This window comes from Leopardus geoffroyi, chromosome E1, assembly GCF_018350155.1.
Source record: "Leopardus geoffroyi isolate Oge1 chromosome E1, O.geoffroyi_Oge1_pat1.0, whole genome shotgun sequence".
Taxonomy (NCBI): domain Eukaryota; kingdom Metazoa; phylum Chordata; class Mammalia; order Carnivora; family Felidae; genus Leopardus; species Leopardus geoffroyi.
Window position 1 is genome coordinate 12,963,886 of NC_059330.1, and position 25,264 is coordinate 12,989,149.

The 25,264-nt window shown below is 40.5% G+C and overlaps 1 pseudogene; it reads right to left on the reverse strand.

Moving 5' to 3' along the window:
* Positions 1–24,312, reverse strand: part of LOC123604226 — a 73,419-nt pseudogene extending 49,107 nt beyond the window's left edge.
* Between the last annotated feature and the right edge of the window lie 952 nt (positions 24,313–25,264).

Sequence of the window (25,264 nt, forward strand, 5' to 3'; positions counted from 1 at the left end):
GAGGAACGCCAAAATGATCACTTGATCACCAAAATCTTCTCAGAAAATATGCATCAAAAATTATTCCCAATACCCTCAGACCTATCATGAAGTTCAACATTTTCACCTGTTTTCTTGTGCCAGAAAAATGGAAATAAAATCATATGGTAAGAAAAGAAAGACAATGCATTGTGAGTTGGCAAAGGTTTTACTCCAAGGACTGAAATATACTTCCCCCAAAGAATTCCCACTGAGAAAGACATCCAGTAAATACTGAATGTCTAAAATGTGTCAATTTACCATTTTCCCCTAGAAACACAATGTCCTCTGCTAATCCTCATATTAATTTCCTCTTGTGCTTCTATATACTTTAAAAATTTTATATAAATTCCACTTAAGAAACAGTGTAATATTAATTTCAGGTGTACAATATAATGATTCAACACTTCGATACAACACCCAGTGCTCATCACAAGTGTACTCCTTGGTCCTCATCACCTATTTCACTGATCCCCCCACTCACCCCAGCTTTGGTAACCATCAGTGTATTCCCTGCAGTTAAGAGTATGTTTCTCAGTTTGCCTCTCTCTCTTTTTCCCCTTGGCTTACTTGTTTGTTTCTTAAATCCCACATGAGTGAAATCATATGATTTTTGTCTTTCTCTGACTGGCTTATTTTGCTTAGCGTTATACCCCCTAGCTCCAACCACATCGTTGCAAATGGCAAGATTTCATTCATTTTTATAGCTGACTAATATTCCATTGTATGTATATACTACATGTTGTGAGCTATGAACTTTGAAACTAAATTCTGATTTTCAGATATCAGAACACATAGGCAGTAAATTATTTGTACAAACTGAATTGCTTTACAGTGAACTGTGAACATGCATATTCCTGAAGCATTATCTCTTCTTGAAATCCCTATCCTCCTCTTCTTTATCAGCCATAATCTTCATTATATTTTCAGCTAAAGTTTATTGAGTTCCACTAAATGTGTATTCCTAGAATTTGTACCATAAGAACACAGATTAGTTATATGTTACAATTTTTTTAGAAGTGCGTAATGTAGTATGGATATGGACCAGTCCGTTGCCAATGGATATGACACAGAATTCCATGAAAGTGCAGGATAAATGTACACACAATATAACAAATTCACATGAAAATCTATACGTGATCATGTAAGCTTTTATAGTATTTAGTTTCCAAATATTTGAAGTCTGTTTACCTGTCAGAAACAATAGGATCAAGAATTAGGCAAGGGGCGCCTGGGGTGGCTCAGTTGGTTAGGAATCTGACTCTTTATTTTGGTTCAGGTCATGATCTCATTGCTCATGAGTTCAAGCTCTATGTTGGGCTTTGCACTAATGGCATGGAGCCTGCTTGGGATTCATTCTCTCTCTCTCTCTCTCTCTCTCTCTCCCTCCCTCCCTCCCTCCCTCCCTCCCTGCTTCCTCTCTCTCTGCCCCTCCTTTGCTTGTGTTCTATCTCTCTAAAAATAAATAAATGAACTTAAAAAAAACTAGGCAAGAAATAGACATCAAAAAATAATGGCCTGTATCAAGATGTGCAATTCTCACAATTATTTATAAACACCCAACATATAGAAAAAAAAATCTAAAAGATGTTTTCATCATGCTAGGCTAGATTGTGTTGCAATAACAATATAACTTCAAAATCTGAACGCCCCAAAATAACAAAGCTTGTTTTTGATTCATGCTACAAATTCATGTGGGTTAAGGGATTGGAGGAAAGGGGAGGAACATGTGCTGTGTCTCTCTACACTAGCACAAAGCTAATAGAACCTCCCCACCTGGGGCTGGTTGCCATGGCACAGAAAAAGAAGTTCTGACAAACTGTGCACTAACCATTACAGCTTTGTCCCAGATATGACGCATAGAGCTTCTCAAGATTCATCCACCAAAGCAAGTCACATGACCATGATCAGTGCAAAGCGGATGGGAAAATTCAACCACCCTTCTGCCCAGACACGAGTCAGAAATATTTGGTGAGTAGCACTTGTATGTACATGTATGAATAGGTAATAGCTTAAAAGTTTTCAAAAACTTAGATATCTGGAAAGTGCAGGTAATATATCTGTAAGATGTTTTTTTTTTTTTTTTCCTTACAGATATATTCAGCATCTTAACCTGAAAATCTTGGTCAAAATGCTACCACCTTAGTCATGCATCTTTCCATGGAATTTCTATTCTTCTCTCCCTTCATCTAATTCTTTTCTATGCAAATTTAGCAGAATTAAATATACATGCAAATTTTAATGGGTTCCCTCCAAAAACATTAGTCAATTTTGCTTCGCAGGGAGCAGAACAAGTGAAAACATTATATATCAATTATGTTTGCTCCTAAGGTTGTTTCCTTGAGTTAAACCAGATAAACAAGTGGAAATTGTAAACATTATTAACAAAACTGCCAGAAAAGTTGATTATGTTCTGAATTCCTTTACAATTGCCTTGGTGTTTTTTATATACAATTTTAAGTACAACAAACACTACCTAACGTGGTGCATTTCATTTATTTTTGGCATCTCCAGCCTGTTCTTGAATGATATTAGATAAGAATAAAGATGGCTAAACTAGTCATGGAGATGGAAAAGATAGTGCTTGCATCCTTTTCTGAAGATAGAAGAGGAGGCTTCTGAACTAAAACTATTATGTACGACTATTGCCTCACATTTTATTATAGATGCTTTTATCAAACTAAAACAATTTACCCATCTCTGTATATCATCTTTTCAGTCCTTGCTAGTAAAAACCCTCAGTTTATCCCAGAGACAAAGGAGGTGTAGATAAACTTCTTAGAGCTGTACACTCTTCCTTTTTATTTACATTATTTTAGATTTATTTTTTTTTCAACGTTTATTTATTTTTTTGGGGACAGAGAGAGACAGAGCATGAACGGGGGAGGGGCAGAGAGAGAGGGAGACACAGAATTGGAAACAGGCTCCAGGCTCTGAGCCATCAGCCCAGAGCCTGTCGTGGGGCTCAAACTCACGGACCGCGAGATCGTGACCTGGCTGAAGTCGGACGCTTAACCGACTGCGCCACCCAGGCGCCCCTATTTTAGATTTAAAGTAATCATTTAAAAGAGTGAATTTAATTCCTAATAGAATCTCATTCCTGTAACATTCTTCTCCATCCCCTCCAGGTTAATGCTGAAGAAATATCTACAAGGTTTCTTAGAAATTTGGACACAGTAAGGAGAAAAGAGTGTGCATGTCTTATGGGGAAGGGTAGTTGTGGTGATATTGGGCTAGGATTAGCCTAAAAGAATACTGTGTATAACAGGGCAATGAATAATCCCTGTCCCACAGACTCACACCCACCTCAGTCCTTCAATCCCACAATCCTTTGTCTGTCTTCACTTGAACTTTCTAGGACTTGTAAAAGAAAGCTTGTGAAGTGGTGGTGGGGGGCATAAAAATAGAGGGTCAGAGAGCTCTGGCAGCCTATTTTACTGGACAACCTCCCTCTCTCCTTCTAGATATTATCGAGAAGAGAAGCAAATTGGAGAGTCTGCTTTCTAGTTGTTTTGCTTTCTTGTTTTGGTCCCTAAAGTCATTAAAAACAGAAAGAGGAGAGAAAAGGTGAGAGAGGCACAGAAAGGAGAAGAGAGGTGCTGGAATGAGTTGTAGGCAGACAGATGAAGTCTACAAATAAAATGTGTCTTTTCTCTCCTGACATCTCACAGAGCACTTTGTCATCTGGTCATGATCAGGTAGGCAAAAAGGGGCTGAGAAACACACCAAATTCTCCATGGGCTCATTGGATGTGGCTAAGAACACATGATGCCCAGAAAGGATACCATATTCGCCCTTGTTTAGAGTTATAGAGCCACACCTGCCAGCCTAATCACCTCTCTGACATCAGGTATGGTTCCTGAGTGACAATGAAAGGAGGGTAGGTGGAGGAGCTTTCCAGTGGTTGGTAGGGAGCATGAGTCCACGGGTGGTTCTGAAGGTCCCTGTCACCTAGAAACCAGAAAATGGGGTTGCTGGTGCTCGGTACACGGATTATCCAAAGGCTAATAGGAAAGGTAGAGCATGGCATAGGCCTTCATGAAGACTTATCAGCAGCAAAAAAGCTACTTGAAAAATTTTGGATTTTGGTAGATTTAGAGGTCCCTTACTTTTATCCTTTACCTCATACAAGCTCAGCAGCACTCTACTGCTTATGTCCTTGTTTTTCCAGATACTCAGCAGGGTGGGTGACATGGGCTCCTGGGCAAAGATGAAAATTCAGATGGTGATGGCCAAGCCGAGGTCTTAGGGTCATGACGTTATCCACTGGAAGATGAACAACTTGCCACAGACATTAAACATGAATCTAGTTTTTCAATGTTCTTGTAGTTATGGTGCTTGAAGATACAATGTTCCTCTTCAGTACCTACATCACAAGCAGGTGGGAAGGCCTTGACACAAACAAAGATTCAAGCAATGGAGATGAAGGCAGTGCTGTCTTTACTATCATTTCCTTGGCTTAGACAAATCATCGTCATGTCCACAAAAGCTACATTAGTGATGATGACAGCAATGACAGAGAAGAGAGGCCAGCACATGCACACCACTGTTGGCCAAGCAGAGGTCCAACAACTGCTGGCAGGTAATCTGGGGCAAGAACAATTTCCAAAGGCAGGAGTTAACCACACTAGTACCCAAAGAGCTTGAGTATCTCCATGGGCTGCCCTGCTGAAAGTAGTCTGGTTTCCCTTGACATGGTAGTTACTCCTGTAGGAACTGGACTACAGTTCCCCGTTAGCAATAACATTGGTTCATGCTCTCTTGGGCAGCACATATACTAAAATAGTAATAACAATAGTTTTGTCTTATTCTGGGAGGCTGTGGTCTGAGGCAGTGATGAAGGTAAGAAGCTACAAGTGGTGTCCTGCTCCTGTAGATGAAGGACGGGGGGCATAGGGTCCTGATCCAATGTTTTGAATGGAAAGAAAGGACATCTGTCCAGAAGATCTGACCTCATCACACTCTCTGATCACCTGTTTTTGCAGTAAGAGTTTGTCCAAAAGAAGACCCTCAACTTGTAGCCGTCCTGGGATGTCTGAACTCTTTCATCCCTAACTGGTATACACCTTAGCAAATCTGCATTAGGGTGTTTGTTAGGTGGGGGTTGGTTCAAAAGGTGAGGTCCCACAATGCAGGTATATTTTGGTTGATGAAATTTGTGTCCTCATCCAAGTGCCGCTGCAGTCACCCCAGCTTGGGATTGAGGTGGAGGAAGGCCCTGTCAGCCTGAGCATCCGTGGTCTCTAACTCCACACTCAAAGTCCCTGAAGAGATCACATTCAAGGCTCAGGGCCTCCCCACTTCCTTCACCTCCGCCACTTTAGTCTTCTGCACCATGTCTCATCTGAACATCCCTTCCTCATCTTCTCCTCTACCTCCTCATTCATTTTTTTCTTCTCCAGGATTCTCATCTCTCCACTGGCTCTTCATCCACTAATTCTTTCTGCTGCCACTGAGAAGGTGGCATACTCCTCAGTCATCACATGAGACCTCTATGACACCATGAACCAGATCTCTGTAGGCACTCCACCTGACATTACCAGGGTGTGAAAGTATATCACTCACCAGTACCAGATGTATGGCAGAAAACTGAGGCTTCACAAGTGATGGCTGGCAGAATGCAGCAGCTTGGATATTGCCACACCCTGCCACCCCAACTCTAAAGGAGGGGACACCACTGTCATGCCACTGGGGACAGCAGTTTCTGGGATTAGATAGAACAATAACTACTACTAAGAAGAAGCTCAATCTCCCACAGCAGGGCCAAGAAGCAGCCTCCAACTCCTTAGCACATTCATTTTCATCAGACAGTATGTTGGGAATTCATCTTTATGTATTTATCCCCTTCCTATGCAATGATTACCAGGAAAGCAAAATTATTACCCTGTTTTTTTTTTTTTTTTTAATTTTTTACAGATCATCCTGTAGTCAATCCAATATTAGCACTTTCATTATAGGGTCCTATTTTATGATGTCAAAGTCTGATATTCTGAAATGAATTTTGATGTTTTAATGAGTTAATGTTGCAAAGGCTAGCACTCTGTACTGGTCCTTATGCAGTCACTGGCAATAAGAACGAAGGTGTGATGGGTCATTAAAATAACCTTCTATTACTTCTAACTTTCTATGAATGTTACCTCTTGTCACAAAGGAACTGAAAGTTCTCACTTGGCATTGTCATAAACTGGCACTTCAGAGAGAGGAGTCTCTGTATACAGGCACCGACTCTTTGCACAATCTCGGGAAAATAAAAGTTTGTGCTCCTACAGTCAGCTGTCATTTCTACCCATGGACTGTTTTCCCCACTACAGCTTTAAAATTCACACCTGATTATCCTCAGACATCCTGAATCAGCATATGGGTTGAAAGCAGGTTTATTTACTCTTTTTTTAAGGCCTTGAAAACCACATGACTATGCTCATTATTTTGAAAGGAGGTGTCTCATAAAGAAGAACTATTTCTACCTCACTGGTTACACAGCTTGGAGGGCATGTTCCCAACACTACAAAGTAGACAAAGTCTATCTCAAGAGGAAGCCTTCACTTTCAAGTTTTCTTTCCCCACTTCTGAGTCTGTAATTGGCATACACATACCTAATGGATAAATTTCTCTCTTTAGCATGTATCACGTTGATGTTGGGTGTGTGTGTGCGTGCGCACACATGCATGTGTGTTTATATTCTCCCTCTACTAGCTATGTATTTTACTTTTTATATGCCTGGACCCTAGCACAGTAGCAGGATGGTTTTTATGAGTTTTACTAAATGCTTTAAATTGTGTCTAATTTCTACAGGTTGGAATTGTCAAGTTTTCAAATGCAAAACTCAGGACCACCTACATAAAAATCACTCAGAGGGTACTTGTTAAAAATGAGATCCGCAAGGCTCCACACCTAGATCTACTAAATCAAAATATAGGTATAAGGCCCAGCCATCTACATTTTCACATTCCCAGGTATATTTATGATTTTCAAAGTTCAAAGACTTCTGGTATATGAACTAAAAACACTACAATATTTACCCAGATATTCACCTTTTCTTTAAGACCCAATGAGATCTTGAAAGGAGAAGAAAAAGAAAAAAGAAAAGAAAGAGAAGAAAAGTACTCCTACCCTCGAACTCCAGCCATTTCCTTATACTCCTTCTCTGTCTTCTACCCTATCCATAGGGCAATAAACTCCAAAGATTTCCTTACACATCAGAATTTCAAACTATAAGTCCTAGCCCAGACTCCCCGCCCCCTCAACACAAAATGTTGAGATTCATTTGGCACAATAGGTATTCAATGATCCAAAGAAAGCTCGCTGGGTTCACTTAATGGCTGTATAATGGCTTAGCAATTCAAATGGAAACTACTTGAAGGATTTACTGATAAAGCCACTTAAAAACCCCTCATTCTTAAAAAAAAATTTTGTCTAATTTCACTCATTTTGGCTGATGTTTCTGACCCAAATACTACTTCTTTTAAGGGTGTTTCTACAATGATCAGCTGATACAGCACTGGAAAAGAGGTCATGGATATAAATACAACAGTGATTTGACCTGAGAACTACTCTGAAGTGAGGGAAAATAGATCCCAAATGACTGCCCATCAAAGAAAGCTCTTCTCCTGATAATATGCTCAGTAGATCTATCAGTATAAACTCCAGTTTCTTCCCAGGAATCTCAACCCTGTGGAAAATGCTGCTGTCAGACCCCAGGCTATTTATCATAAAAGTTATTGAATACTGGGTCACTTGAAAAAAGAAAAATATATTGAAACACGCAGTCAAAATTTCTTTCTTCAAGTTAGATGTGGGCAACTGAAAATTTCTTTCCGCTGTCCAGCAGTCTATCCCGTAGGATCGTCAGTGATAGGGCTTCGATTCTCCACATTCATCCCCCCAATATCACTTTTAGTTACTCTATGTTCCAATCAAAATGAAGAACTCAAAGTTCTTTGCCAACTTCCTGTATCTCCCTCTACCATGTTTATACTCAGAGTTACTGCTCTACTTGGAATCATTATCCATTTGCTCTTTGTAAAATAATTACTGAGTCTATCACTTTCAAGAAAAGTTTTCCAGGGATTCCTGATTTGTCAGAACTTTAAACATTGCCCCTAAAAATCAATGAATGTCTGCTGTATTTTCAGTAAACACATAATGAGTGTTAAATAAAGTGAGTCAATGTCACAAAAGTGAATAATTTCAAGACTTACAATAATGCTACAGTAATCAATCAAGACATTGTGATACTGGTGAGGAACCAACAAATATATCAGTGGCACAAAACAGAGAACCCAGATGTAGATTGCCAGAAATACAGTCAACTGATCGTTGACAAATAAGGAAGGGCTGGTTACCTGGGTGGCTCAGTTGGTCAAGTGTCCAATTCTTGACTTCTTAGCTCAGGTCTGACTCTTGATTTTAGCTCAGGTCATGATATCATGGTTTGTGACTTTGAGTCTCACATCAGGCTCTGTACTGACCACTTGGAGCCTATTTTGGATTCTGTCTCTCCCTCCCTTTCTGTCCCTCTCCTGAGCATGCTGTGCTCTCTCTCACACACACAAAACAAACAAACAAACAAACAAACAAGAAGCAAGGGCAACAAAATGGAGCAAAAAAAGTTTCTTTAACAAATGATACTGGAATGAGTAGACATCCACATGAAAAGAATGAATCTAGACACAGACCTTACACCCTTCACAAAAATTAACTAGAAATGGGTCAGAGACCTAAATGGAAAATGGAAAACTATAAAAGTCCTAAAGAAGAAACTCTAGATGACCTTGGGATATGGTGATGCCTTTTTAGATACAATAATGAAGACGAGATCTATGAAAGAAATAACTGATACACTTGACTTCATTAAAATTTGTAGACCTGCTCTACAAAAGATAGTATCAAGAGAATGAAAAGACAAGACAAAGACTGGGAGAAAATACTTGCAAAAGACACATCTGATAAAGGATTCATCCAACATATATAAAGAGCTCTTGAAATTCATCAATAAGAAAACAACCTGATTAAAAATGGGCCAAACACCTTAATAGACATCTCACCAACGATATGCAGATGGCAAATCAGTGTATGAAAAGATGTATCACATCTTATATCATCAGAGAAATGATAAATTAGGTAAATGAAAAAATAAAGTGGTCCATACAAACAATGGAATATTATTCAGCACTAAAATGAAATGAACTATCAAACCGTAAGACATGGAGACTTGAATGCATATTAGTAAGTAAAAGAAGCCAATCTGAAAAGGCACCATACTATATGATTCCAACTATATGACACTCCGGAAGAGATAACACTATGGAGACAGCAAAAAAGACTAGTAATTGACAGTGAATGGTGAGTGAGGAAGGGGATGACTAGGCAGAGCACAAAGAATTTTTAAGGCATTGAAAATACTCTGATATTATAATGATGAACATATGTCATTATATATTTAACCAAATCCATAGAATGTGCAATACAAGAGTGAACCCTAAGGCAAACTATGGACTTGAGGTATTTATAATGTGTTAGTGTGAGTTCACCCTTGGTAAAAATGTACCATTTTGGTGAGTGATGCTGACTGGGTAAAGCTACGGGCCAGGGAGTATATGGGAAATTTCTGTACCTTACTCTCCATTTTACTGTAAACTTAAAACTGCTCTAGAAATATTAAGTCTTCTTTTAAGAAGTGCATAGTGAAGCCCGTGAATCAAATGAAATCAAGTGAATCAAATGAAAATGTTTCATCACAAATATGTTTCTTGAAGATAATCTAACTTCCATAAATCCTAATAGCCTCAGGTATCAATATAATTATTATCTTTTATCCTCCCAGATTAAGTATAGTTTAGAAAACAAGCCTTCCACAACCCCTCTTCCATGAGTTAAATGTGTCACATGCTTCCAAGTCCATTTTCATGCTCTATCTTTGCTAATCCTTTAAATCCTTAGGTAGAATGTGATCTTTGCTTCTTAAAGAAATGCAATACAACTTGGCTGTGGCACATTGTACACCACAGTCACTTGTGTTTGTACTTTGTTATCATCCTATGTACATTACTAGGTCACTTACTTTTGCAAGCAAGGATAATATCTTAGTTATCTTTTTAAGTCCTGCAGGGGCTAATAGAGTGTAGCATAGTAGACGCTTAGAGAATTATGACTGAGTCAAACTGTATTATATACATCTCTATCAAGAGCTAGGTCAACATCGATAAGATATAAACTGCGTTTCAAAATCAAAGTCATTGTAAGAATCAACTCACCATGAGCCTGTGTAATGCCAAATCAAGAACATATTCAGATCAGCAGGTGATTTGTATGAATTATGGAAGTATTTCCATTAAGTAGACAAAATTAACTGCTTTCTTCAGGTTTCCATCATTGACTCAAGTCTCTCATACACACCTCCTAGCCCAGGTAATGCTACTGCCATTTCTCACTTGAAAGATGGCAATAATATCCTTATGTTCTGCTTTTGCACTTCAGATATATGCCCACACAACTGTGAAAGTGATTTTTTAAATTCTTTATTTTTTTAAAGATTTCAGGAATAGAATTTAGTGATTCATTACTTATATAAGACACCCAGTGCTCATCACAAGTACCCTCCTTAATGCCCATCACCCATCTAGCCCACCCCCACCCACCTTCCTCCAGCAACCCTCAGTTCTTTCTACGTAAGAGTCTCTCATGGTTTGCCTCTCTCTCCGTTTTTATTTTTGCTTCCCTTCCCCTATGTTCATCTGTGTTTCTTAAATTCCACATGACTGAAATTACATATTTGTCTTTCTCTGACTTATTTCATTTAACATAACACACTCTAGTTCCATCCACATTGTCACAAAAGGCAAGATTCCATTCTTTTTGATGGCTGAGTAATATTCCATTGAATATATATACCACATCTTTTTTATCCATTCATCAGTCGATGGACATTGGGGCTCCTTCCATATTTTGGCTACTGCCAATACTGCTGCTGTAAATATTGAGGTGCATGTGTCCCTTTGAATCGGCATCTTTATATCCTTTGGATAAGTACCTAGTAGTGCAATTGCTGGGTCATAGGGTAGTTCTATTTCTAATTTTTGAGGAACCTCCACACTGTTTTCCAGAGTAGCTGCACCAGTTTACATTCCCACCAACAGTGCAGGAGTGTTCTCCTTTGTCCATATCCTCACCAACATCAGTTGTTTCTTCTGTTAATTTTATTCTGACAGGTGTGAGGTGGTATCTCAATGTGGTTTTGACTGACATTTCCCTGATGATGAGTGATGTTGAGGATTTTTTCATATGTCTGTCTATTGGACATCTGTATGTGTTCTCTGGAAAAGTATCTATTCATATCTTCTGCCTATTTCTTTGCTGAATTATTTGATAAAGTGATTTTCCTTCCATGACTTCACCTTGCTCCTATGATTAAGACCAAAATCCTTAAAATGGCTAAAACACCAGGTTCTAGCTCCTACCTGTCTTTATCTTGTGCTACTCTTCCATTATTTCAGTTTGACCACAGTGATCTTCATTTACTTGTCCCAATTTCATTATGTTCCTTTCTGACTCAGAGCCTTTACAGATCCTGACCCCACCGCATAAAATCCTCTGCTTCCATCATCCTTCCTACCCAGTTAGCTCTCTCTCATCCCTTAGATCTCTATTTTGAGGTCACCTCCTCATGGATGCCTTCCTGAACTCCTAAAGTGGGTGTTTCTATCACAGGCTATCATAACACTATGTAATTTTCCATCATTTTGTGGTAGTTTATAATTATGTATTTGAGAAGTGATTAACCTCTGTCGTCCTCATTAGTCTGTGAACTCCATGTAGGCAGGTATCATGTCCATTGTGCTGGTGATATGTGGCAAGTGTTCAAGAAACCTTCCTTTAAGGGATAAATGGGTGAAAGGGGTTGGTCAAGTTGTGGACTTCCTTAAGATCATGCAGTCTTGAGACCCCTACAAGCAGTCTTCTGGAAGGGATAAAGCCTGAGCAATGTTAAGTCCACCACCTATTAGCTTTGTGACCTCAGATAATTTCTTAAACCCCTTTCAAGCCTCATTTTATTCTTCTATAAAAGGCAAATAATATTTTACAAGGCTGCTGAAAAGATTAAATAATTTTGTATCTCTCTAGTGATAGCCATGATTTTAATTAATAAAGAATTAACTGTCTGTATATTTGTTTAGTATCTATCCCTAATGCTCAATTTATAAGCACCAAAGAATATGGACCATGCCTGTCTTACATACTACTATGCTCCAATGCCTAGCTTAGTATGTAGAACACAGTAGGTGATAATTATTTGTTGAAGATAAATCAATAAACAGAAAAAGAATTTAGCATGGTACCTAGCTAAATTAAGCATTCAGTGAATATCAATGTCTACCATAGATTGAATGTTTGTGGCCCCCTAAATTCCTATGTTGAAACTTAATCCCCAATGTGATGATATTGGGATATAGGACTTTTAGGAGGTGATTAGGGACCTTTGGGAGGGCTCTACCCTCATGAATGAGATTTGAGTCCTTATAAAAGAGACCACAGGGGCGCCTGGGTGGCGCAGTCGGTTAAGCGTCCGACTTCAGCCAGGTCACGATCTCGCGGTCCGTGAGTTCGAGCCCCGCGTCGGGCTCTGGGCTGATGGCTCAGAGCCTGGAGCCTGTTTCCGATTCTGTGTCTCCCTCTCTCTCTGCCCCTCCCCCGTTCATGCTCTGTCTCTCTCTGTCCCAAAAATAAATAAACGTTGAAAAAAAAATTTAAAAGAGACCACAGAAGGTGAGCATCCTTGTCTCTTCCAGTATGTGAGGACATGGCAAGAAGACAGCCATCTAGGAGCCAGGAAGTGGGTCCTCCCTAGACACTGAATCTGCCAACACCTTGATCTTGGAACTCCCAGCCTCCAAAACTGTGAGGAATAAGTTTCTGTTGTGTATAAGTTACCTGGTCTGTGGTATTTTTGTTATAGCAATCCAAATGGACTCAGACACTCTTCTTCCCTCCCTTCATAGCAAATTCCCCAAGACATTCCCTCTAGCCCTGTTGTTCTTTCATTTGGGTGGAGGTAGAATCAGCTGCTTGCATTGTTCATTAATTCACAAGGTATTTACTGCAGATAGTGTTATTATTTTAAAAATTCAAAATTGAATTTTTAAAATAATAACACTCTCTTTTTTATGGGCAGAAAAAAAAATCCCAACAACAAAGATCTGCTGAGCACAATTTATGTGTCAACTGCAACAAAATGCTCTATCAGTACTACTGTTCCGACTTTGTAGAAGCAGAAGGTAGACACAGATAGGCTACATGACTTAAGTAACAAAGACAGAATTAAAATGAGCTTTCCACGCTTCTGTTCAATACCCTTTCCTCTGCACTTAACTGTCATTGCACATGAGCAAATTCAGCAGTTCTCATCAGGCCTTCTGTGATGGTCAATGAAACTTCTTTCATCAGACAGCTGAAATATGCTCTATTGTTTATGAGACAGTGAAATGAGTAATGAAATTAGGTTAAGTGGGAAAAGGGAGAAGCACAATACTATGCTTAAAGTATTTTTTTTAAACTTCTGCATAAAGATTCTCTTTAGCTTCCTGGAGCCAAAGAGAACTAGTGTTTATGAAGTCCAACACATATTAAAAAATAGTACAGGGGCGCCTGGCTGACTCAGTCGGTTGAGCGTCCAACTTCAGCTCAGGTCATGATTTCACAGTTTGTGAGTTTGAGCCTGCATTGGGCTCGCTGCAGTCAGTGCAGAGTCCACTTTGGATTCTCTGTTCCCCCCTCTCTCTGCTCTTCCCCCACTTGCACTCTCTCTCAAAAAATGAATAAACATTTATTAAAAAATAATAAATATTAAAGATTTGTTGAATGCCTTAAAAAAGGAGACCTAGTTATAGTCTTAACTCTAGGCTAAAATTCAAATTGCAATTTAAAGATTCAAACTCAACCTCCAACTATTATTTCAAGAGCCTTGTGTTCATAATAAAAGGTTTTGGTTATTCTTTCTTTTTGCTCTCTGAACACTCCTGTGATGTACCCATTGTTTTCATTCTAAAGGTATGAAATTTGTCTCATGATTGTCAGTTACTGGATGCAGGATACCAAATTATGAAATATAAATATAAATATATATATATATGTGTTATATATGTGTGTGTGTGCACGCGCGCATGTGTGTGTGTGTGTGTGTATATATATGTATACGCACACACGTATGTATACGTATATATGTATATATATATATGTGTGTGTATATATATAAAGCTAGGACCACCTTTGGTCCTAGTTCTGCATCTAACTAATTAGGAATAGTAGCTAATATATGACTGATCTCAACCACTATTTTCTACAGTATGAGCTTTTAGCCGAATCAAAATCCAATTCAAATAACATCTCTGCCACTTACTAAGCTCATCTTCAAAAGGGACATAAGAACACATATGGCACAGTGTTCTTCTGGAAAATAAATATCACAGTGAAGGCATTCAGCTCTGTGTTAGAACACAGCTTATATTGGGGCGCCTGGGTGGCGCAGTCGGTTGAGCGTCCGACTTCAGCCAGGTCACGATCTCACGGTCCGTGAGTTCGAGCCCCGCGTCAGGCTCTGGCCTGATGGCTCAGAGCCTGGAGCCCGTTTCCGATTCTGTGTCTCCCTCTCTCTGCCCCTCCCCCGTTCATGCTCTGTCTCTCTCTGTCCCAAAAATAAATAAACGTTGAAAAAAAAAAAAAAAAAGAACACAGCTTATATTTAGTACATGTGAAGTCCACTTCTTTAGTTCCTCTTTGCTGTAAGAAATTTTCACTTTTTAAATCACTAGTTTTTTAAGTGGTAAGAAGTAGGAGAATTACATTTCTGCTACATAACAAGGATTAATTAAAGGTTTGTGAGGAAGATATGGAATCAATCCAATTCAATAAGATTTGCAGATTGCACTGAGGCTATCCTATCAGCTAAGTGAGAGGTAGCTGTCCTGTCTAGAAGACCAATTTCCATTTTAGTAAATGCATCCAATGCCCAGGTATTACAAGCCTTGATGGGAATATAACTGACATATTCATATTCTAAAGCTTGCCAGAAATCCTCTTCTAAATGGCCTAAGGGTAACAGAAATGCTTGTAAAAAATCATTGTCATTATACAAAGAAAACTTGATATTTTTAAATGAAAAAAATTAAGTTTATTCATTTATTTTGAAAGAGAGAGAGCATGAGCAGGAGAGGGGCAGAAAAAAGAGAGAGAGAGAGAGAATCCCACGCAGGCTCTGCACTCTCAGTGAGGAGCCTGACACGGGGCTTGAACCTATGAACTGTGAGATCATGACCTGAGCCAAAATCAAGAGTCAGTTGCCCAATGGACTGAGCCATCCAAGCATCACTAAGTGAAATTTTTAAGTAAACATATTGAAGTAACTCACCGACTAGGTGGTAAACTTAAAATTCCAAAGTGTACACAAACTAAAAGCTAGTTTCTCATAATATTCTGATAAAGATGTTAGTGACAAGGGCAAACATGCTGTTGAGCTCAGAGCTTAACTTCTTACAGCTTAATACATAAGAGACAGACACTGTGTAATAACATAGACTCCATAAAGGCTAGTGAAAAATCTTTCACTTGTATCATGAGGTAACATTTACCCTTTTAGATATAGGAAATTCTAGCAACATGGGTTAATATACTAAGAAAACTTGCTAGAGACTAGTTATCATAAATTTCCAGACTGTTTTTACAATTGATAGGCGTTTCCTTTGTGTCTTATTCTACTCAGGCTGCTAACAACAAAACAACATAGGCTAGATGGCTTAAAACACAGGAATTTCTTGGGGCACCAAGGTGTCTCAGTCGGTTGAGCACCTGAATCTTGATTTCGGCTCAGGTCATGATCTCGTGGTTCATGAGTTCTAGCCCCACATCAGACTCTGTGCTGACAGTGTGGACCCTGCTTGGGATTCTCTGTCTCCCTCTCTCTCTGTCCCTTCCCTGCTCGCTGTCTCTCCCTCAAATTAATTAATTAACTAATTAATTGAAAACAAACAAACAGGAATTTCTCACAGTTTTGGTGGCTTGGAAATCCAAGACCAAGGTGCTGGCCGATTCGGTTCACTGGGGAAGGTGGACCTCCTGGCTTGCGGGACTTCTCCCTGTGTCCTCACTTGGCTGAAAGAGAAGGAACTGATCTCTTCCTCTTCTTCTAAGGACACTGATCCCATCACAGGGCCCCATCCTCATCATATCATCTAAACCTGATCACCCTTCCAAAGGGACCACCTCCAAATACCATCACATTGGGGGTTAGGGTTTCAATAAAAGAACTTTGGGAGGATACAAGCATTCAGTCCATGACACCTGATAGTATAAAAATCAAACACATCAATCTCTTAGTGGTGTCCACCACTATTTAGGTGATTAAAAATTAATAGGGGTAAAAAGAACAACCCCTAAACACTTTGATAAATTCAGCAAGACACTTCATCAGTTTTGATTTCTGCTTGTCAATCCACGTTATTTTAGCCTTCTATTTCACGATTTCCCACAACACTAAAAGAAAATGTCATTTGAATATCAAAGGAAAATCATTCAGGATGTCAGATTACAACATAAAAAAAATAAACATTTTAGGTTCCATTTCATAGTGTTGGTAACAGACATTGCACAAGTCAATGTTACTTAGAGAAACACTGTCATCTTCATAAATGCCATATTGTAACTTGGGTTATTTGGAGAAAGAATGCAGACAAACCATGAGCCCATCTGCAGGAATAAGGATTTATGAGGCTCCAGTAAAGGTCATACAAATAATTCATTTCAGGGAGTTTCTCTCTTAGCCCTTATTTTACCTCTCTCCATACCCTTCCTTCATAGACTTTCTCTGGCATACAACGTAATTCTAATAACCTGAGAGAATGAACCCAAGCAAATGAACATTTTATCTATTTCTAATAATCACTGGCCACACAATGTTCTTGTACAAACACATACACATCCAAGCATTTGCCTATCAAACACCCACCCCCCGTACTCACCATATATGCCCAGAAACACCTATGTGAAAAGGACAGTTAACATTTACAGTTAGTATATGGACCATACACTGTAATAAGCATTTTACAGGTATTTCATTAAAATGTTTTTTTAATGTTTATTTATTTTTGAGAGAGAAAACGAGCAAGCAGGGGAGGGGCAGAGCATGAGGGAGACACAGAATCTGAAATAGGCACCGGGATCTTTTTTTTTTTTATGTTTATTTATTTTTGAGAGAGAGAGAGAGACAGAGTGGGAGCAGGTAAGGGGCAGAGAGAGAGGGAGAAAGAGAATCCAAAGCAGGCTCCAGGCTCTGAGCTGTCAACACAGAGCCTGACGTGGGGCTTGAACTCATGAACCATGAGATCATGAACTGAGCCAAAGTTGGTCACTTAACTGACTGAGCCACCCAGGCGCCCCTAGGCACCAGGATCTTGAGCTGTCAGCACAGAGCCTGATGTGGGACTCGAACTTACCAATGCGAGATCATGACCTGAACTGAATCAGATGCCCAACCAACTGAGCCACCCAGGTGCCTCTACATGTATTTCATTTAAAAGCTCATTTAATCCTCAGCTCTGTCTGATGGAAATAATTTCATTCATGACCTCTGCTGAAGAGACCACCATATTTTGCCCATGTAATCCCACCACCCATCAGGTCCAGGATACTGGAGAAGACATCTTCTTGGCTGAGGAGTATCTGTCCCAAACCTGGGATAAAGTCTATCTTTAAGAAATTCATGTTGCCGCTCATGGGAATACAAGTTAAATACAAAGAGTAAGGTAAATGGTAAAGTAAAATGTAAGATAATGAGAAAGCCAAGACACATGGGGGCATAACATTAAGTTGGAGTCCTAGAATGAAAAGCCATCAATCCCAATTCCTGGGGTACTTAAGCCACTGGATCCCAGAACCACCCTCAGGCTCCTACTCTTTTCAGTTTGTTTGGCTCTTTCTGAAGTCCCATGCCTATATACTCATATAACAAGTTCCCTGACTGAGAAAATTTTGAGTTAGCCTCAACTCCTTAAAACTCAATTAGTCTAACCAGTACCACCTACCCTAAATCTTTGAAGATGGATCATATACCAAACATCCTCAAAAGTACTGGGACAATAGTGGGTTTTGCCCCACAAATCATTCCCAGAGAACAAGGTCTGTTTGGTAGTTATCTTCAAGAGCATTAGATCTAATGGAAGTGACTGGTTATTCTCGATTTTCAATGAGAAATGAATGATTTAAAAAGGTAGGGGAGGGTTCCCATTGTAATAGGAGGAATTTCAATGAAATTTCCTTTAAAGTAATGGCTTTTTTTATTTTACACTGGAAAGACAACAGAAGGAGTCCTCTCTGGATGAAAAAAACAACAAATCGTTTTAGAGAAGCAGGAATTTTTAAAAATTGGAATTCAATGCACACGTCCCTCTCTGAGTCTCCCCATGCCATGACGGCTGCACCACAGTAACCAAGAATCACCTCATCAGCTCTGGCACCCCAGGGTCCCACGGAGCCATATGGAAAAGATGGCAGCCTGCAGGTCTTTACTGCACATTGCCAGAGGAAACATCATGAAAAGCCCCAACAGCAGCATTTAGAGTCCAAATACCTCAATTCAAAGTTTAACTCTACCTATTCTAAGTTTCTGTGTTAGGATCTGTAAAGTGGAGAGGAGAATACTTTTATCAGATATTGTGAGGATTAATAACCATTACCATGCAGAAAAGCATCATGGGAGCTGTACATCCCTATAAATTCTTAATATTTGTGATAAGAAGAAATTTCTTACAGAATAATTAGTAGTGAAATTCACTTAGGAGTTAAGAACGTGGACTCTAGGATCACACAGACCTAACTTTGAGAGCTAACCTTCCAGATCACTAACCAGGTAATATCGGACAAGTTATTTCAATTCCAAATCTCAGTTAGCTGTAAAATGGGGTGAAATAGCAACTCACCTCATGAGCTGGTATGATTTTAAGTTACAGGAGATCGTGAGTATAAAGCATCAAGCCCTAAGATTCACACTCATTATGTACTGCAAATGTTAATAGTAGTAGCAGCCGCATTAAGTGGTATTTCCAATACTATTTATAAACAGAGCATCATCCCAGATACAGAAACACCTTGGAATGCCCATTCCCAAGAAGTAACTAAAGAGCAGGAAACCTTGAATGTGATACTCATTTTTTATACCAACCAGCAAGTGGCATCACTTAGGGCGCACCGTGTTCACTTCTCATGCTAATAGCAAAAGGAAATTCAATGTAGCTTCTCCAGCCACAAATATACAGTTGTCCTTTAGGAAGAATTTAGGACTGGTGAACCATAATGAGGAATTATATTCTCCTAACATCAGTGTTCAATTTATTGTTTCAAGTCTTCAGATATAACCTACAGACAAGGCTGAGATCTGGCAGGAAGAAAACACTTTTTGCTGTAATAAGCTAACACATCCTTAGAGCTGTCATTTTGACTCCTACTTAAATATTCTTTCATTTACCCAATCATTTAACATATATTTAATGGCATAGGATCAAACATTGGCTATTTGACAGTAAGCAAGGCACATACGGCCCCTATCTTTTACAGCTCACAGCCCACTGAGTACACAGATGAGATAACCAGCAATTACCATCCTGTGTGTGGAAGTTGTGTTAGGAGAAATCTGCTTTGTGGGTACCTGGAAAGGAAATCCTCCCCTATTCTCAAGGTAACAATTCCATAATAATCAAGACACAGAACTGGTCTCCTCTCCCTATTAAATTATGACTCTCAAAGAGAGAATCCAGCTTACTCGTCTTTATTTTCTCCATAGAACCAGAACTATTACTTTCCACAGGTACTTGCCTAGCATGTGTCCAGCTGACTGGCCCACTCAACATCTATTCCAACCTCCTTGTACTTTTCTGCAAGACTGGAAAGTAAAAACATCCCCCAGCCACCCTTGTTCATCTGGCTATCAGTGTGACTTTGTATTTGCATGTAATTGGCACAACCAAAGAGTTGCTTTAGAAATGTGTTAAATGGAGATAAAAGTAGTCCTAGAACCATCCCTTAGTGGTGTAGACTTCAGCAGACACATGCAGCTGGAGCCAACAAATTCAGCAGTGACTTGCTGGGTTATGGCCGAGATGGAATGAAACTGGGGCCAGAATTTTGAATAGCAGCCCCCTGACCTCCTGGGATTATAACTGTGACAGGGCTAAAGCAATTTTGGCGGGACTCTTATTCTGCAGTCCTCCCCAGAGGCTCAGCCTAACCGCTGTTTCTCCAGCATTTCAAACAATGTTATAGCCAACTAATTCCCTGTATGAAGTCCCTTTCCACCCAAACTAGCTGGAACCATTTCTGTTATCGGTAACGAAACCCCCATCTTCTGAACCAAATGGAATTTGTCAGAAATATATACCAGGCCCCACCGTCAGTAACGTAAAGCACTAGAGCATAAGATGAAGCTACACATGGTGTGTAAGAATAGTAAGAAGGAGCACACCATGGCCAGACCTAACTACTTAAATAATTCTGCTTCAGATGGTTTGTGAATGTGTTGGTCTGTCAGTAATCTGGAGCCAGTCAAGGCCAATCAACGTGGTTCTATTGCAGGCTTAAACTGGCCTGCAACCAAGTGGACAATCTAACAAATTTAAGGATGTGTCGTGGTCTGCACAAAAGGTCTAGAAAGAAGGAAGTCAAGAGCAGGCACACTGTAAAGAAGATGGGGACTTGACCAGCAGACAGGAGAAACTTCCCTTGGAAGGCTTGATTCTGTCGATTATAAAAACAAGGAAACTCACCATGTAGGTTCTCTACCTAATTCCTTTGGGTCTGCTTACAGATTCATTATAGATTTTTAAAAATACCTAGCTAGTTGCCAATCATGTGGTGATTACTTTGCACCCACATATTCATTTTCTTCTCTCACCCACTCTTTCTAGATCCATTTTATAGGCGAAAGCCTGCAGCTCATGAAGGTAATTGATATACCCCAAGTCTTATAGACACTGGTTGGCAAAGTGGGGATTCTCTGGCTCTGTGACACCAAAATCAAATTCCTGAATGACAAGTTACATCATGCTGCCCCCTGCAAAGAAATTCCTTCCAGGGAGAGAATGCAGTGACCAATTGCCATTAGTATTCATGTCCTCTTGCCAAGCATAGTCTCTGCGAAATAAACAATTGTATCTGGTTGTACAACAGTCTCTTTTGAGTTGAGATAACCTGATTTTTCAGACCCCATCGACTCCCTCAAATCTGATACACCAGTGAGGTAAATTGGAGGAACTGACCAACTCAAGAACAGGCTCAGAACATGCTAGACCCATCAAAATGCTGCCATCCTTGGGCTTCCAGCCTGGATAGCCTCTTTTGTAGCTGCACACTGAAGAAAAAGTTCCCACTTAGACTGAGCAGACGTACAGGGCTGCCTCTGCCAGCAAAATAGCGCAGGAGCAAACTGCACATAGTCTTTGTTTCATGTTCACCAGGTATAAATATGAAACAATGTTACAGCATGGGAGGAAAACACAAGGAGCCTCCAGACATAGACCAAACACACATCTGGTGTTTACATGAAAGCATGCAGGGAAGATGTGCAGTTTCAAGGACTGCTAGGCAATGACAGTGGGTCCCTTCCCTCACTGGCTCCTGGGAGATCATGGGGCTCTGGATCTCACAGTGCTATGGCATTCCATAGCCTTGAGACCAGAACATCACTGACGTTTCAGCAGTTACCCCATTCACTTTCCCAAGGCTTACAATACATTCTCTAGAAATAACTCCACACTCTATGTATATCCTTTCTTTTCAAAGGCCATAACCCCTATTTCTCTTTCTCCTCCCTCTGTCCTCAGGAGGCTGCTGTGGTTTAGGGGGAGGCTCTTGGGTGTTCACCATAATGGCATGACACAGATTTCCGAGCTATTTCGGTAGGAGGCTTGTCCCATGTTGTCCTCACATGAAAGATTTTTCAAAGGTTGTAGAATTCCACAGCTCAGTCTTATCTTGACTAGTCCATAAAGTGCAGGTTCCAACAACAACAGGGAGTATTAGCAGCTGTTTTCATGATGTAACTTCAGCATCAACAAGAATGCCTCTCCCACGCTCATAAAATTATATCTCCATCTGGCTAATGAGGCCTAAAAATTCACAGATTTATTCTTTTAAGCTGTGGCTTCCTGCATTTACCACATTTCAAATACCCCTAGGAAACCAGTATATTAACCTTTTTCAGTCATTAACATCCTACTGAGCTTAGTTTCTCATAAGTTCCACCTACAGGAAGGTTTTAAAAAGTAGGACCAGAAAGGGGAGCCTCAGAATATGAGGCTTTAAGACACAGAAGGGATGGGGGTGGGAGGTGGAGAATGGTCTCTGCCTTTCTGGAGCTCAGCTCTAGGAGGGGTGGGGAAGGGAAGAGTCAAATGCATGGTTTACAGTCACTCCCTCCACGACTCCCCCACCTTCCTGGGTTCTATATGCTATCTGAATAACCTATGTTATATTTTTCAAACTAAAATAAGGAGTTCAAGTTGAGCTTCCACTGCCTACTCAGTACTAGAAAAGAAAAAAAAAAAAGATGTGGTATATATCTACAATGGAGTATTACTTGGCCATCAGAGAGAATGAAATCTTGCCATTTGCAAATATGTGGATGGAACTAGAGGGTATTATGCTAGGTGAAATTAGTCAGAGAAAGACAAATATCATATGACTTCACTCATATGAGGACTTGAAGATACAAAACAGATTAACACAAGGGGATGGAAGCAAAAACAATATAGAAACAGGGAGGAGGACAAAATATAAGAGACTCTTAAATATGGAGAACAAACAGAGGGTTACTGGAGGGGGTGTGGGAGGCGCAGTGGGCTGAAACATTAAGGGGCATTAAGGAATCTACTCCTGAAATCATTGTTGCACTACATGCTAACTAATTTGGAGGTAAATTTAAAAATATATAAAAATTAAAAAAAAAAAAAAGAGAGACAGGGTAACTTGATGCTCTGCAAATGTAACAAAGGCAAAGTCCTGGAACAATTTGGGAATTAAGCTGTCTGCTACTTCTCAGTACTGGCAAAAGAACTGCTGCAGCTTATAGGCAGTCACGTCCCTCTGTAAGGCACCCGACAAAGGCCTTCCTGCTTCTCAAAAGCTCATCTGGGCTTTGATGAGATTCAGGAAGTTTGCAGTCACACCATCGTTCCTTGATCGTATGTCTCTACAGATGACATGACTTTCACCTGGGTTTCCTATTCCGTAAAACAAACACAGCCAAACCCCTTTGAAGGACTAGTGTGAATATCTCTCCTGACCTGAACCATAAAACCTCTCCAAAGCCACCAAAATATTCTTTCAGATCCTGTTTGGTTGTTTTCCGTGGGAGACCTAACACTATTAAATCAGACGTTTTCTGGATGGCTCTCTTCACTTTCTCTGCTGAAGAAGCAGGCATCTGTCTCGTCCCTTTTTCTTTGGCTATCGTTGGGATAGTTGACGACAGGTACCAGATTCCCCCAGCCAGCATCAGGGATGTGCAAAATGTCTTTGACCAGCCAGACACCTCTCATACACTGAGACGCTAGATTCCGGTAGTGCAGTCCACGTGCTCTCAACAAACTGGGCTGTCACTGGGGACAGCAGCACTGTCCCATCGTCTTCCGATGGTATTTCAATAGGCTCGTCATTCTCATCTTTGGTCACCCGAGTACATTCAGACACCTGCTCTTATTTCTCCGCTAGGCCGTTGCTAGGAAGCCTGACAGGGAACCCGAAGCAGCGAGGGATCCAGAAGCAGCCCAGCTACTGCTTCGCTCCCACGAAATGGATGCCTTGTAACTTTTTACGGAAGAGGAAAAAACACCACTGTGACGGCCACCATTTAATAACCTTGCTCTAAGTGTTGAGAAAGCAACCACCCGTCCCCAAAAGGAAACTTCGGCAGGCTACACGTATAGGACATATGGAGCCTATACTTGCAAGTGCTTACTTACGTGGGAACATGGAGGGGTCACCTGAGTCCCTGATGGCCCAGATGGGGTTCTTTGGAGGTGTCTGAAGGAGTTTTCTTGTGTGCTCCCTTAGAGAAAGCTGGCCGTGAGACGACGCGGCCAGAAACTAGGAAGCCCTTTGGTTCCATCAGCGAAGCGCCACCTTTTGGGGAGGAACGGACGCTTACGGAGATATCCCGGGCCACATTTGGTTTGTGGGTTGCTGCAGCTTTTGGCTTCTTTGCGCCAAATTGGCTGTGTTCTTATTGGAAATGGAAAACACCTGCGCGATGGGATCCATCCGCGGTAATGCTCTCGTGCGATTGGATTTGTTTTTATAAAAGGGGGAGATTTGACCGTTGGGTCTTTCACGTCCTCTCCACAAATAGGAGTGAAACAAAGGCTGATGTTGGTTTACATCTTGTTTGTGGATCTATGGCCACAGGTGTTATCCATGTGAGATGTTTTCTCTACCTCTGGATGCTATTGCTAACACCAATTTGTAAACGAGCTCCGTTAATGTGTTTCAAGGTAAGCTCTTGTAAACATTGGGCATTCTAACACTCAGGAAGATCAGAACAAACTCAAATGCTTTTCACATTCACGTGAATGGTGTGTGTGTGTGTGTGTGTGTGTGTGTGTGTGTGTGTGTGTGTGAAATTCTCTACAGAGTTTTATGTTACTCCAATAAGAAAGTTGCCTCACAGGAAGGGACACAATTGATGGCCCAGAGAGAGAAGGAGAGATAAAAATTGAACACACCTGCCCCCTCCCACACACCCTTTCCCAATAGTCAGAAGAATGAGGAAGAGGAGGAAGGCAGGCAGATGCTAGTGATTCTAAACCCACCCCTCCCCCTCCCCAAGCACAAGCGCCAGAATTGGTGCCCACCCCATGGCCTGCTCCTTCACCTCTTCCACAGGGCTGAAAAGCAAACAGAAACAAAGCCACTTTAGCAGGAGGGAAAGACAGACGGAGATGGGAGATGGGAGATGGGAGATGGTGAAGGGGAAGAGGAAGAAGAAGAGGAAGAAGAAGAGGAGGAAGAAGAGGAAGAGGAAGAAGAAGAAGAGGAAGGTGGCTGATGCTGACGTGCAAAAAAAAATGATGAAATAAAAAGATAAAAGAAATGGAAAAATGTTATTCCAAAACTTTAAATCTGCCCGGGGCCTTGCCAGTGGCTCCCTTGCTACCTCTCCCTTCCCCTCCCTCTCCCACTCCTCCTGTTTCTGCATCACTTGGTGTGGCTCCAG